Source organism: Nansenia antarctica (genome assembly GCF_963989245.1).
Source record: "Nansenia antarctica genome assembly, chromosome: 1".
Taxonomy (NCBI): Eukaryota; Metazoa; Chordata; class Actinopteri; order Argentiniformes; family Microstomatidae; genus Nansenia; species Nansenia antarctica.
In genome coordinates this window covers 55,578,650-55,592,326 of record NC_137674.1, presented here as the reverse complement: position 1 = coordinate 55,592,326, position 13,677 = coordinate 55,578,650, and the positions used below count along the sequence as shown (strand labels likewise).

The following is a 13,677-nucleotide window of genomic DNA, read 5'->3' as shown; positions in this document are numbered from 1 at the left end:
TTGTGACAACAAGACAAGGTAGTCTATCTGTGGACGTCCATCGAGGAAGGCCTGAGAGGATGGCCAGGGCACTAAGAATACTAAGAATCTTCTCTTCTCTTCCATTTTGATTGTTCTCTTGTCATATTTCTCTACTTTGAGTGCACTTCGCAATTCCAACTTCTGTCTGTCCATTAGCTCTCTACCTCTCTACTGACAAACCCTCTACTGACTAATATCACAAAGTGCTTTCTCCCTATTCCTGTTCTTCTGACACTCAGGAGGACACAGATGTTACATCCGCCCTCGCAACACTTCCCATCTCATCCATCCCCCTTCTTCAACTGACCATGACTTAATTGCCGTGGGAGGTCTGTGGAACTGCCAGTCAGCGGCCCGGAAAGCTGAGCCTATCTCAGCTTATGCTTCGTTCATGTCAACCTCAACCTCAACCTCAACTTCCTCGCTCTCATTGAGACCTAGATCTCACCTGAAAATACAGCTACACCAGCAGCCCTTTCTGATGCCTACTCCTTTTCTCATTCCCCTAGAGGCTCTGGTCGAGGGGGAGGCACAGGACTCCTCATCTCGCTTAAGTGGTCACATACTGTCCTTCCACAGTCACACCTGTCAATATCGTCCTTCGAATTCCATGCTGTTTCTGTCTCCTCCCCTGTCAAACCTCACATTGTTGTCATCTATCGCCCCCAAGGTCAGCTCGGTCACTTCCTAGAAGAGATGGATGTCCTTCTCAGCTCCTTCCCTGATGATGGCACTCCGCTCGTACTACTGGGTGACTTCAACATCCAGTCAGAGAAGTGCCTCTCATCTGGAGTACTTGACCTTCTCCTCTCCTTCGACCTTACCCTGTCCCGCTCTCCTCCGACTCATAAGGCAGGCAATCTGCTCGACCTGGTCGTCACCAGATCCTCCCATACCTCCAACCTTACTGTTACCCCTCTCCCAGTTTCTGATCATCACTTTATATGCTCCCCCCTCTTCCCTGTCAGTCTCTAACCACTATATACCCTATCGTCGCAACTTACGTACTCTGTACCCCACCTCCCTCTCTTCTTCTGTCTTATCCTCCCTACCCTCTGTTGAATCCTTCTCCCTTCTATCCACTGAAGTCAGCACAATCCTCTCCACGTGCTTCCTGGCTCTCCGAAACACTACATGCATGTAGAATAGAGCTTGGGGCAGCTGAGAGGAAATGGCGAAAAACCGGCCTCCCTGATGACCTAAACCTTTATCACTCTCTCCTCTCCAAATACCCCTCTGCATAAGCTGCTAAAGCATCCTACTATCATTCCAAAATACATTCTTCTGCCTTTAATCCTAGAAAACTGTTCTCCACATTCTCCACACTCCTCAACCCACCTCCTTCCCTTCCTCCTTCCTCCCTGTCTGCCGATGACTTTGTCACTGTAGCAGATTCGAGGCACATTCAAGGCACTTTGGGGACTGCTGGGGGATTTACCAGCTGACACTCACGGCAGGAGGCACACCTCCGCCCGTATCCCTGGCCAATAGAATCAGGCCATTATCCGGTTGAGTGTTTTATCATATCCTAAGTGGCCCACCATAGGGTTATAATGCGCCGCCTGAAAGATAGATTCCCGGCGGCTTCTTGGTACCAGCAACTGGGTCACTGGCGTCCTCTGAGCCCACAGGTCCACAGAGGACGCCATCGCGACGACTCTCCACGCCACTCTATTCCACCTGGAGAGGGGAAACAGCTACGCGAGACTGCTCTTCGTGGACTTCAGCTCCGCCTTCAACACCATCCTTCCAGACAGGCTAGTGACCAAACTACTAGACCTGGGTCTATCACACTCTATATGTGCGTGGATCAAGGACTTCCTGACCGACCGCCCCCAGAGGGTGCGGGTGGGCCCCCACACCTCCACAGCCCTCAGCCTCAGCACTGGGTCCCCCCAGGGCTGCGTGCTAAGCCCCATCCTCTACAACCTCTACACCCACGACTTCACCCCCGTCCACCCCAGCAACTACATCGTAAAGTTTGCAGACGACACCACCGTGGTGGGATGTATCTCGGGGGGGGGACGAGGCGGCGTACAGGGATGAGGTAGAGCAACTGAGCAAGCTGTGCAAGGTTAACAACCTGCTGCTGAACAAGTCAAAGACCCAGGAATTCATCGTAGACTTCAGGAGGAAAAAGTCTGAGATCCAGCCCCTGCTCATCGACGGAGAGAGCGTGGAGAGAGTCTCAACCCTCCGATTCCTGGGACATCACATGCGGGATGACCTGACCTGGAAGGACAACACAAAAGGCACCATCAAGAGGGCACAACAGCGGCTATACACCCTGAGATGCCTCAGGAAAGAACACAACAAGCAGGAGATACTGGTGGCCTTCTACCGCGGCGCAGTGGAGAGCATCCTCACCTACGGCATCTGCAACTGGTTCTACAGCTGCACAACAGCGGAGAGAAATGCGCTACAGAGAGTCGTGAGAACAGCACAGAAGATCACCGGCGCCCCCCTCCCCTCTCTGGAAGAGCTGTACAACACACGCTGTCTCAGGAAGGCCTCCAAGATCTCCAGGGACCCGACCCACCCTGGGCACGTACACTTTATCAGGCTGCCCTCGAAAAGGAGGTACAGGACCCCGGCCGCTAAGACAAACAGACTGAAGAACTGCTTCTACCACAGGGCCGTCAAGGCCCTGAACACAGCAAAGGCCTAAGTTCTGGGCCCAGGACAGTCTGGACGGATTGTATGGCAGCTAGTGCTGAGGCACAAACATGTACATTTCAAGCCTGCAAACTGTGACACTTTAAATAACGTGAAAAAATACTTTTGTGCAATATGACAACCCTAGTTGACTATCTGTGCAGTATAGTACAGTGGATTGTGTACATAGCCTTTATTTATGTAAACCAGCTCCTTACCTTCTTGTGATTTTTATTCTTTTTCTAAATTTTTTTTTTTTTTCCCCTTTCCTAACACCAGGGGAGCCACCCCTCCTAAATTTCGTTGTTTGGTATCTGTACTGTAGCAATGACAATAAAGTCCATTCATTCATTCATTCATTCATTCCTCATCCCTACGAGTGTCACGACTCACTCTATACAGTCCATCCCTAATCAATACAAAATACGGGTGAGCACGCACAAAGTCTGGCCGTACTGGTGTCCAATAATTATCACCTGGTCAAGGGCGCAGCGTAGGGTACCGTCACGAGACTGCTCGAGGGGGAAATATTCCACCGGGGGAACCGCTGGTAGTGTGTCTGAGGGTGCAGGATCCGCTGCCTCCCCCGGCTCCTCGCCAGTGTCGGACGCCCCCGAGCACAGAGCACCACGCACGCCTCACATCTCCCTACCTGTCGTTCACACACCCCTGTAGTTCCCCCTAATCTCTGTGGAAACCAAGCCCAATCTAACCAGTCGCTGATGAATCATGGTTTGTAGGCAACCAGAATCCAGTAGCGCCTGGTGCGTCTCGCGCTGTACCCTTACTGGGAATGCGAAAACGCCTGTCCTGGACTCGGGGGAGACAACCTGCCCAACCTCCATCACGGGGCAATCCTGGCGGATGTGGCCAGGCTGCCCACACTGCCAGCATCCCTCCTCTACCATCCGCGGGGCCGCCGGGGCAGGCATCAGCGGCTCTTACCGTGGCTCCATCCAAGGCCGTGTCCCAGGCCGCGCACCGGCGTGGGGCCAGGATTGGGGCAGAGCATGGGGGTGGGGCCGGCCCTGGAGCCGGTGCCCGGGGAAGGTGATACTCCGCCAGGGTGGCGAGGTAGGTGGGCCGACGGTAGGAGACCCAGGCGGAGGCCTTCCCCGGCAGGCCCTCGATGAATCTCTCGAGGACCAGCAGCTACATCACCTCCGCCCCTGACCTTGCCTCCGGGTTTAGCCACCGCTGGGCCTGATCTCTCAGCTGCTGGGTGTAGAGGAAGGGGCAGCCGCTGTCCTGGTAGGCCAAGGCGCGGAACTGCCGGCGATGCTCCCCCGGGCTCAGTCCCAGCCGGTCCTGTATCGCCTTGGCCACGGTGTTATACTCTGCTTGGGCGGCCGCCGGGACACTATGCGCTGCGAGCTGGGCTTCCCCCGTGAGGAGGGGCAGCAGCTGGGAAGCCCACGTCGTGACCGGCCACTCAGCCACCCTCGCCATCCCTCAAAGGTGGTGAGGAAGGCCTCCGGGTCGTCCCGTTCCCCCATCTTCTGCGGGCGGATCTGGGGACCACCCTCTGCCGCTGGAGGAGCTCCCGGGAACATGCCCCGGTCCTCGGCCTGTCCCTGCGCCAACTCTGAACATTTCCTGCTGCTGCATACGGACCAGGTGCACCACCACCTGGCCTAGCGGCGACTCCATCCCCCTTTCGGTTCTGCCGACTCTCCACTACTGTGCACCACGTTGGGCGACAGATGTAGCAGATTCAAGCTACGCAGATGACACTCAACTCCTGTCCTTCCCCCCTCTGACCTACATGTGCCGATGTAAAAGTTGGATGGGGGGCGCATTATAAATAAAATTAACATAACATGTGGCAACAGTGTCTCTGCATGTCTCGCTAACATCTCTACATGGATTTCAGCCCGCCATCTCAAGCTCAACCTTAACAAGACTGTGCTACTCTTCATCCCTGGGAAAGCCTGCCCTCTCCAAGCCATCACAGACAGCCAAGAACCTTGGAGTGATCCTGCTAAATGCCCAAAATGTAAATGTAAAATACGACTTTTGCTGTGTGACGTGGTGCATTATCATGCCGGAAGTAGCCATTGGAAGATGGGTACATTGTGGCCATGAAGGGATGCACATGATCAGCAACAACACTCAAATAGGCTGTGGCATTCAAGCAATGATTGATTGGTATTAATAGGCCTAAAGTGTGCCAAGGAAACATTCCCTACACCATTACACCACCTGAAGGAATGAGAAGGTGTACAGGTGTTCCTATAAAGTGTTTCATGAGTGAAGATTTTTCATACAGGGTAACTTGTAGTACTTTGAGTGTCTTGGAGGGGGAAACCTAGGGGCTCCTGCAGCAAAAAGCCCTGTCTCCCCCTATCTCTGATGCCAGTTGACAATGGGTCCCACTCAGGGATGTAGTGGTAGTTGGTAAATGTTGGACACTGGAGAAAACGCAAATGTAAAAATCCAATACTTTATGTAAGGTGGGTAAACACTATTCACCCCTCCAAAATAATACATAGATGGCATTTAAGTGTGTTTACCCTTCACTACATCATGTTTCCAACTCCTGACCGTGGTGGATACATGGATGATGATCATAGAACCAGTGTTCTTCCTCCGCCGTGTGATGACTAAGAGAGTGCACCGGGCTGGGGGATGTAAGCTGAGGAGCCGCGGGTGCTGCCTTGACCTTTACTCTGCTGCACGCTGGCGAGTGTGTAGATGAGCCACCCACAAGACAATAACCCCCCTCCTCCATATGTGGACATGCTTAAACAAGGTCTCTTTTCCCTACTTCACCCTCCCCATGGGCAGACAAAGTAACATTACAACCATTTAGCAGATGCTTTTATCCAAAGCGACTTACAATGAGAGATTACAGGGTCAGTCTCCCTGGAGTAATTTAGGGCTAAGTGCCTTACTCAAGGGCACAGTGGTGGTGTTCCCAGATGGGATTTGAACTCTGACCTTCTTATCACCAGTCTAACTCACTATCCTCTAGGCCACCACTACCCCACACAAAGTGATGGACTTAGAAGATGAGATAGAGTAGAGAGGTTTTTTTGTTTTGGTTTAAGATTATTATTCTGAAAACTCAAAAGTATCTACCATTTAGCCATTGGTAAAAATGGTTATTATGCCACAGTACTGTAAGTACTTCCATGCAGGTTCGCAAGATATTCCTCAAATATTTGCCAACGGTTGCCCTACATTCTCAGAAATTACTGTAATTATGTCATATTTTTCTTGCAGTTAGAACAGTGTGTAAATAGCATTCCTGTAACATCTCCAGGACTTTATGTGACCCAAATAATGTCAGCTTGAACACAATGAAAATCACCCTTAGATTTACACAATGTTTATTCTGGCAATGTTCCTTGCAGTGTTAATTACAAGTGTGTCTACTTGCTATGCTCTCCAAATGGTTTTGTAACATTCATTTCTACGTTACACTGTAACCTTAGGAAAAAGAGATTTGGTCATTATTTAGTGATCCCAAGTATTAGTGATCCTAAAACTGTTATTATATGGAGTGGGCACTAAACTTTCATAATATGCAAAAAAACGGAACACTTTTTGTTTTAAAAAATAAGCTTTTTGGTCATTTGCGCGACTTGAGAATTGCCGACATACGGACCTTTTCACCAGACCGTGTCACATATAGAAATGGTAAACAAACGTTTACTGTTTGCTGGGACAATGCTACATAACATCCCCTTCCAACCCTGTGGCGCTGACACAGTTGCTTGGCTGGAGCCCTGTCAGCTCGATGATCAGCCACCTCAGTCAAGGAGCCTGAGCCGAGCAAGGACTTCTGGGATTGGCAAGTGGAACCCCTGGGGGTGTATTCAGTCCAGTCCAGCTACCTTCGACCCTAGACCCCTAGGGCAGACAGCCCCATATTCAACCAACTGCAGTTGAAGTTTTTATTGAATCATTCAATGCCACACCCACCCTGGCTCTGCCATGGGTTCCCCTGGTTGATTTTATTGATGAGGCAGACAGGGGCAACATTTATATTTAGTTGTTATTCAGGCTATGTCCACACCAATACGTTTTTTTGATAAACGTTTTTCGTATATAAAAATATGACCGTCCACACCAGCATGTTTAGAAAGCAATATAAACGCTGTCATTGAGCATTCCACACCAGTAGTGGGCGATATAATTTTAACCTCATAGCCCCGCTGGCCAATCAGACGCCTCCGTCTTTCAATGTTCTCGATCATTAACTGTGCATTTATCTGTAAACAGGTTAAAAGTCCAGTGAACAGTGAAAGAACTAGAAGGCCTTTGTACATATGCATTTTCCTCGCCTGTGTAGCCTCGACCACCGTTGCCTGTTGTAAACAAAGTAGTTACTGGTGCCAGGATATGACGTTGGAGGGAACAGCAAACAGCTGCAGTGCGCATGATCATAGAAATCTACGCGCATGATGACGTGACGAATACAAAAAAAACTCTGTCTATCTCGTCCACACGTCAAACACGTCGTTTTCATGGGGCAAAAACTCGTTTGCGTCTGGACGAACCCCCCAAAACGAATATATAAATCCACGTTTATCAAAAAAAACGTATAGGTGTGGACAGGGCCTCAGTTGACCCAATGTTAACAGGGGGTGCGACTGCAATTCTCTAAAATATGTATTATTAAAGGCTACTGTAAAATCAATGCTTGCATGTCAATTACCATGGCATTTGTTAAATTATACTGTTCTAGTGGAGGATTGGATTGGGTTGTTCTCATTTGAATCTCTTGTGGCTAGGTAAATTATCATGTTTTTGTTTGTTAATGGGAAACGATTTGTGCTTCTTTTAAGCGAAGCTCAAGCATGCACACACACAAGGCAAGGCAAGGCAAGGCAAGTTTATTTGTATAGCACATTTCATACAACAAGGGCAATTCAAAGTGCTTTACATACATTATTTAAAAATACAGCAAGAGGGGCATAGTAAGAAAATAAAAAATACAATGAATAAAAGCAAATATAAGAAGTAAATAGATAAAACATTTAATAAGACAATAGTTAATGGAAAAAAGACATTGCTAGAAGTGTTTGTGTATCATAACTGGTGCAAAACATGAAGGTTTTAGCTTAGATTTAAATATTTTAAGGGTTTGCGCCTGTTTGATTTCTTCAGGGAGTTTGTTCCAGGAGCATGCAGCAGCGTGACTGAAAGCTGCTGCACCGTGTTTTGTTTTTACTCTTGGAATTATTAGCTGATTAGTCTCAGCTGATCTTAGGGACCTTGCTGGAATATAGGGTAGGAGGAGATCTGATATGTATTTTGGTCCAAGACCATTGGTATGTAATTAGAAGGATTTTGAATTCAATTCTCTGGGAGACTGGTAGCCAGTGCAGGGATCTCAGGATTGGTGTAATGTGTTCAAATGTCTTTGTTTTTGTTAGGACCCTAGCAGCGGCATTTTGGATGAGCTGCAATTTACGAACAGCTCCTTTATATAGGCCTGTTAATAGACCATTACAATAATCAAGTCTACTCGAAACAAATGCATGGATGAGTTTTTCAAGGTCTTGCAAGGACATGAAACCTCTTATTCTTGTTATGTTTTTCAGGTGATAGTAGGCTGATTTAGTTATCGAGTTTATGTGGCTGTTGAAGTTTAGATCGGAGTCTAGAATTACACCAAGATTTCTGACCTGTTTTTTTGTTTGAAGAGAGAGAGAATCAAGTTTTGCACTGACTTTCGGTCTTTTGTCAGGTGCACCGAATACAATTATCTCTGTTTTGTCCTTGTTTAGTTGGAGGACGTTTTGTGTCATCCAGGCATATTTGCTCAATGCAATTACAGAGATTGTCAATGGGACTATAGTCGTTCGGTGAGAGGGCTATGTAGTGTCATCCGCATAATTGTGGTAGGCAATTTTGTTCTTTTTTAAGATGTGTCCCAATGGAAGCATGTAGAGATTCAATAGAAGAACCCTTGGGGAACCCCACATTTTAATTTGGTCAGATACAAAGTTGCCAATGGAGACATAGTAGCTTCTGTCCTGTAGGTAGGATCTAAACCAGTTTAGGGGAGTGCCCGAAAGTCCTACCCAGGTTTTTAGTCTATCTATTAGAATGTTGTGGTCTACAGTGTCAAAGGCAGCACTAAGATCTAGTAGTACCAACACTGAGTCTGTGTAGTTTACGCGAATGTCATTAAGGACCTTAATAAGGGCCGTTTCAGTGCTATGTAGGGGGCGAAAGCCTGATTTGAAAGTCACCAATAATAATTTAGGGTCAAATAATTGCTAAGTTGTTTGTGGGCAACCATTTCAATAATTTTTCCTGTACAGGGAAGGTTTGATATGGGTCTGTAGTTGTTTAGTACAAATGGGTCTAGGCCGTTCTTTTTTAGTAGAGGCTTAATAACTGCAGTTTTCAGGCCTTCAGGGAAGATTCCTGATGAAAGGGAAGTGTTGATTATTTGTATTAGTTCGCCTGCCATGCAGCTAAATATGTTTTTTAAAAAGCCTGTTCGCAGGACATCAAGGGCACAGGTTGATGGTTTAAGACGTGACATGATTTTATCTAGGGTCTTGTAATCGATGGTGTTAAATTGTGACATGGTTGTTATGTCCGCCCTATTTGGGGTTGTTAATGGGGACATGTTTTTCATGCCTGACACAGAAGACCTAATGCCTTGTCTAATGGTTTCTATTTTATTGTTAAAAATGGATGCAAGCTCATTGTATTTACTAGTCGAGTGAAATTCCTGAACAATGGGTGTTGGGGGATTTGTTAGTCTGTCAACAGTTCTGAAAAGGATGCGGGCATTATTGATGTTATTGTTTATGATCTTAGAGAAAAAATATTGCCTGGCGCTTCTTATTTCTAAGTTATAGTTTTGAAGATTCTCTTGATAGATATCATAGTGGACTTGAAGGTTCGTTTTTCTCCATCTGCGCTCTGCTTTACGACATTCTCTTTTCTGGGTCTTTACGGATGGGGCAGTTCTCACACACACACACACACACACACACACACACAGGAGCTGAATCAAAATGTGTAGCCTACAGTTGTACTAGCTAACTAAAACCCTAGCTAACTAAAACCCTTGTACTAGCTGATGAATTATGACCAAAAAGGACACAGTTGAAATAAGCAGCCCTTGCATGTGATGGAGGTGGATACAAATCCTTGTTGGCTGAGGACAGTTTTTTTGTTTGTATCCTGCGTGCTATCAGTCCCTCTTGTTCTGCAATCAGTTTGTCCAGGGCAATCCAGAGCCTCCTAACTCCATTAACCTCCAGACCACGTATAAGAATAGCCTAATCTAATAACCTTGGCTCTCTTGCTGAAGTCCTGGTTCTGTGCCCTTACAGTCATCCCTTACAAAGTGTGTATCCAGTGTCCAGTGTAGTCTGGTTTTCAATTCTATTGGGTATTGACCATGATTGACATCATAGTGATCGACTGCAGCAGGTGAAAGACGAAAATTAAATGAATTGCTCTTGACCTAACCACAATGCATTTTTGAGAAAGCAGATCTTTGTGAACAGTGTGTGTACAGTATGGCAAAATGAGGCACTCCTTGTAATCTGTCAGGAATCAGTTGGGGACCTGTGGTAATGATAGAATGTGCCTAAAACTTGGCCGAAAATACAAAAACCCTCCCAGTTTCTGAGAAACAATAACACATGTTGAATAATTAGCAAATATCCCATTGACACCATTACTGCCCAATGGTGATCTTGTCTGCTTAGTATGCTAACTAACTTTAACAATTGTACATTTTACATTTTTACAAGTGGGGATTACTCACCGAATCCATCGCGTTGCAGTATTTTGGCTTGACTTTGATTTTCAACTCCGTTCAAATGTATTTCCGTGTTTCAAATAAAAGTCAGAACATTTTGCGGCCCAAATGACCAGACAGTGTCACAATTGAGTGAGCCACAATTTGACCTGCTCAACTAACATGAAAGGGAAAATTAAATAGTATGAATAAGAAAGCGTAATTTGTACATATTGAGAGGCTTATGCACTCACATAATGACAGTCCATTTTCAATGCGGGGGATGTAATCACACTGGTTTAGCCAATGTATACGTTTATGACAATGTTTTAGAAGCAGGAACCGATCATTCAGCGGGGTGCATTTTCCCTCTCACTCCCGCTTCTCCTGGTGTGTCTCACGTGTTGGTCACATCCCTTCCTGGAGATTTGTGACAGCTCAATTATTGGGTTCACTCGAGCCAGACGGCCACGTCGCCCCGCAGGCCTCTGTTGCACCGTGGGCAGCCATATTATTTGGCCGGTGACTGAGCGTGAGGTTACGGTGTCTGAGGTGCAGGAGTCCTTCGAGGACAGGGGCCAGGTGTGTGGATACCCTTCTGATAGCCGTCTGATAGGCTGCAGCCAGAGGGACTGCAGCCCCTCATTAACAAAATATTATTCAGTGCACTCCAAGTCACGACATATGCAGAAGTCACTCCAAATAAGTGTACATTTGGGCAGTGGCAGAATCAACCAGTCTTTGTGTGTGTGTGTCTGTGTGTGCATGAGTGAGTGTTTGAGAGATAGAGAAATAAATTGTACTGTGTGTGTGTGTGTGTGTGTGTCCGTGTGTGTGTGAGGGTGGGCGTGCGTGCATGCATGTGTGTGTGAATATTGGCATTGTCTTTAGTGGTAGGTGGATGAGATGGACAATGACATCCCTGCCTGGCTAGGGACTATGGGTGGTGTCAAAGATCTCAGCTAGCTTGTATAGTCTCCTACTCTCCCCCCCTTCTCTCTCTCTCTCTCTCTCTCTCTCTCTCTCTCTCGAATGCTTGAAATGCAGGCCATTCCCTCTCTGTAGTTGTGTAACATTTGATTTTCTTATCTAATCCATGTGCGTGTATTCAAGTGCACTTGTGTGTGATCGTGTGTGTGCATGTGTGTGTGTGTGTGTGTGTGTGTGTGTGTGTGACTGTGTGTATGTGTCATCATCACTTGGGAATAGAACCATCTGGTCATTTCCTTTATGCAGATGGAATCAGGGATGTGTCATATCCTAAGTAGTGTGGTTAGGTGGTACTTGAGGTATGGATTCATTTCTATAATGCGTTGTGAAAGTACTCATCCTCCTGCACAATCTTCACATTGTTGCCTCAGAGCCTGACATTGAAATACATTAACTTTGTCACCCGGATATACAGTGGGGGAAATAAGTATAAACACATAAAACAAAAAATGTATTCAACATATCATATCATATCAAATGTTATCATATAATTTCCATTGCAGCTATTCATCGAGTGCAAAATAACAGCATCCGCACATTTCACATTGCAGCTATTCATGACATTTAAACCAGACATTGGTATATTAACTCAATAAAACTACACAGCTAAAGAAATTGTAACAGTTCAAAAGTTATGTGCAATAAAGGAGAAAGAAGTATTGAACACGCTACAAGTAACATTTATGTTAAAAAGAACTACATCAAAATGTACCGTGGCTGAATCGTTACCAAATGTTGTATTTGTGTTGTTTAATCCATTCCTATTACAGGGATTGTCACAATCCATTTAGATGATTAACTGGAGGGATTCATGCAGTCTGGCTGTCAGTAATGTTGTTAATCAACATAAAACAATCAGGCAGAGGAGTATGAGTGTGTGGGTGTGTGTGTGTGTGTGTGTGTGTGTGTGTGTGTGTGAGAGAGAGTATGAGTGTGTGGGTGTGTATGTGGCATGACATAAATATGCAACAGGTGTGTTAGTCACATACTTGATTAAGGCTTTCCTTCCATTTCCAGTTTATCAGAGGAATCTTATCACTGTCAGGGATGAGAGGGAGACGTATGACTTATCCATCCAGAAAAGTGATTATGATCCAGAGAACCAGGAATGTTCCCGGAAACAATTAACCTTGGGCAGGGCTCGCCCCGACATCTATCTTACCCTCCAATCACTAGAGTACTACATGTATACAATGGCATATAAACAAGTGGAGTTATTTTTGCCATGGTACCAAGGACACATTGTGGAAGTAAATAAGTCAATATAGTAACACATTTTGTGTGATGGGTTAGACTTGCGGTGCATTTCCTGTTGGATTTCAGTGGGGGAAATTGGAAAAGAAAAGATGAAGGGATGTTGAACATGATCAGACTAAAGAGAAGGACTGTGCTGTGACACCAAAGAGACCGTGGCATGACTGGTTAAGCACTGCTCTATTTGAACCAAAAAAATATTCATGAGTGCAGCGCTGTGACGCCTCCCACTCTGCCTGCATATTGGCTGTGGCTGGAGCCTGGGCAGAGTGGGTGGGTCGTTAGGTTGAGTGGTGTCACCTGGGTTCGGGGAGCTGGGGATATATGAGAGGGGTGTCCTCAGCTCTCTCTCTCTTCCTTATGATTTGGGTTCTGTTGGTAAGGTCTCTGGGTACCTGGTTTTTGGGGCCTTTTAGTTTTACACTACATACGTTCATACACCTTACACATACAACATACATTATACAACCATTCACTCATGGCATACACTACTGATTCTTATCCATAATCATATACATGTTATTTAGTTTATTTTGGTTCATTTAAGTAAATAAAACTTTAATTGTATCATTTAAACGCATGTGTGGACTCCCATATTTGTTACTACCTTCGGGTGTGTAACAAGCGCCCATAAAGGAAACTCAACCCTCAGGGGAGCAGTTTGTCTCAGTCAGAGGTAAAGGAACAGCATGTTCACATGGTGGTCATTAGCCCCAGGGGTGGGGGGGCAAAATACCTCCCTATACTCTGTGCCTATGGCTATCACCAGACATATTCTGTGGCTATGGCTATCACCAGACACACAGTCAGCCAGTGTTGTGGCTGCTGAGCAGGCCGCTTCCCCACTTGCTCATCTAGACTATTAAAGCTATGGACGACTCCGAGTCATCTTATTGTGGATGATCATGCTCTTTTATGGTTCCATTCAAAAGCATGCTCGATAAAATACACTGGCTTTGTAATCTCCCCTGAAAAGGAAAAAACTAATCTAAACTTTGAAGTGGCACAGGATGTGCAGGACCCTAAAGCGCTAATAA

General features: G+C 46.2%; 1 protein-coding gene across 1 annotated transcript in view; it reads left to right on the top strand.

The window, feature by feature from the left end:
• The window catches only part of prima1 (proline rich membrane anchor 1), a gene marked incomplete at both ends in the record, with an annotated part of 69,128 nt that overhangs the window by 21,473 nt on the left and 33,978 nt on the right, over positions 1–13,677 (top strand). The gene's annotated exons all lie outside the window — the stretch shown is intronic.